The following is a 2,665-nucleotide window of genomic DNA, read 5'->3' as shown; positions in this document are numbered from 1 at the left end:
TCATAGATCAAAGCGTGTGTTCTGGAGACTATTAGGAAGACATGGAGGCGTTGTTCGTCGGAAAGTTCCGTTCTCAACTCTGGTTTGTCTTACTCATATCTTTTCTTTTAGGCTTGATACTGCTTTTTTTTTATCATTCGGCTATAACTGGTGGGGATCAAAATAATGGGGTCACCTTTCTGGTCAACAACTTTGTGAATGTAATCCAAGACCGTAAAAATAAATCTATTGATTTCGCTGTAAATTCTAGCCACCGAACAATTACTTTATCAACCAATTATCATAATTCTACTTTTGAATTGACCACGAATAGGAATTCTGGTGGACAAGTGTCACAAGAAAAGAATGAGACAATTGAACACATTAGTCCAAGTTTAGATTCATGTTCTGGTCGATATATTTATATGCATGATGTTCCTAGGAAATTCAACGAGGACTTGCTCAAGGATTGCCATTCTCTTATCAAATGGTTCGATATGTGCCAGTATATATCAAACCTGGGGCTTGGTCCTAAGATTGAAAATTCGGAAAGGGTTTTATCGAGCAAGGGCTGGTTTGCAACAAACCAATTTACGTTAGGAATCATATTCCACAACAGGATGAAGCAGTACAAGTGCTTAACCAATGATTCATTGTTGGCTTCAGCAATATATGTACCATTTTATCCTGGCTTTGATGTGAGTCGTTACCTTTGGGGCTTTAACATCTCAGTGAGAGATGCAGCTTCTTTTGCTCTTGTCAAGTGGCTTACACAAAAACCCGAATGGAAAAGAATGTGGGGTAGAGATCACTTCTTGGTAGGAGGGAGGCCAGCTTGGGATTTAAGGAGACAAACAGATGACGATTCTGATTGGGGTTCAAAGCTTATGTTATTGCCCGAATCTAACAACATAACTTTGTTATCAGTTGAAGCAAGCTTGTGGAACAATGACTTTGCAATACCATATCCTACGTACTTCCATCCATCCAAGGACGTTCAGGTAAGAAAGTGGCAAAAAAAAATGAGAAGAATGGAAAGGCGGTACTTGTTCACTTTCACTGGTGCCCCACGACCCAATTCAGCAGGTTCCATTCGAGGTGAGCTTATTGATCAATGTCAGTCTTCATCCACATGCAACTTTGTTTCTTGTTTACATGGAGCAAAAAAGTGTGAGGACCCTTTAAAAGTGTTAAAGGCGTTTCAGAGCTCAGTTTTTTGCTTACAGCCTACTGGGGATTCATTAACTAGACGATCAACTTTTGATTCCATTTTGGCGGGGTGTATTCCGGTTTTCTTTCATCCTGGTTCTGCTTATGCACAATACATTTGGTATATGCCTAGGAACCATACCAAGTATTCTGTGTTCATACCACGAAATGATTTGAAGGACAGAAAGGTTCTTATAAATGAGACATTGCTTCAAGTTCCAAAGAAAGAAGTTTTGGCAATGAGAGAGGAAGTTATTAAGCTAATTCCAAGAATAGTTTATGCAGATCCCAGTTATAGATTGGAGAGCCTTGAAGATGCATTTGACATAGCAGTTAAGGGTGTTCTTGACAGAGTAGAGGCAGTACGGAGGGGAATTAAGAAGGGTAAGGATCCTAGTATTGGTTTTGCAGAATACAATGTTACAAAATTCTAATTGTTAGATACTGGGAGTCAAATTTCAGAATTGCAAACCTAATAGGCTAATTTCTCTGTCTCTCTCTCTCTCATTGTTTTGCTAGTAGAACAATAATATGATACTTTAGAAAATGTTAGTCACAAAATATTTTACAATTTTTTTTAACAAATAGCTGGTGTGTGAGTGGTTATTAGTAATTCAAAAAGTAATATTAGTGATGAGTTTAAATGAGAACCAGTGTAAATTTGACTCATCAATAATTTGTAAAAATATTATAAAATAGTTTGTGACTATAGTATTAAGTATTATGTAATGAATGAATTAGACACATGTCATAATCACAATTCACACCTAGACTTTAACCCCGTTGGACAATATAAATTAACAAGGGTTTTAAAATATACTAGCCTTTAAGCACGTGCGTTGCGCATGCTTAGAGGCTTTTTTTTTTTTTTTTTTTTTTGTAAAGATTAATAATTTGTGTCTATTATAATTTGAAAATATATATTTTTATTTTTCAAACAAATAAAAATGATAAACTTTATAGATAAGATAAACGTGTTGGGAAAGAAGATTAAGGATATGTTTAGTAGCTGTTTTTTAACCTTATTTTCTATTTTTAAAAATAATTTTCTATTTTTGAGACTAAAAAACTTGTTTGGGAACCCAAAATGGACAGAAAACAAAAATTATTTTCAAAACTCAATTTGTGAAGGAAATTGAAAACATGCAAAATGTTATTTTCAGTTTCTAATTTTCAAAAATTAATGAAAACATGTATTTAATTTAATAAATTTATCTCATTCAATGGGTTAGTATTAGATTTCAAATCCTAGTAACAACATATTTTAGTATTTTCTATTTTTTTTCTTCAAAAAACAATCTTTTTAATTTCAAATAACCAAACATGTTTTTTATTTAAAAAATACAAGAAAATTGTTTTTTTTTCTTCTTTATATTCCCAAAAACAAGTTTTTAAAAATAGAAAACAAAAACTGTTACCAAACATAACCTAAATTTTTGGAGTTCTATTAATTTTTTATTTTTTAAATTGGGGGTGT

General features: G+C 33.1%; 1 pseudogene; it reads left to right on the top strand.

Moving 5' to 3' along the window:
* The first annotated feature begins 344 nt into the window (after nt 1–344).
* LOC126690050 (xyloglucan galactosyltransferase MUR3-like) lies at nt 345–1,664 on the top strand (annotated as a pseudogene).
* Nucleotides 1,665–2,665: the final 1,001 nt, after the last annotated feature.

The sequence above is a fragment of the Quercus robur genome, chromosome 6 (assembly GCF_932294415.1).
Source record: "Quercus robur chromosome 6, dhQueRobu3.1, whole genome shotgun sequence".
NCBI lineage: Eukaryota > Viridiplantae > Streptophyta > Magnoliopsida > Fagales > Fagaceae > Quercus > Quercus robur.
Note: the sequence above shows the minus strand (reverse complement) of the source record. Positions and strands in the feature narration are given on the sequence as shown.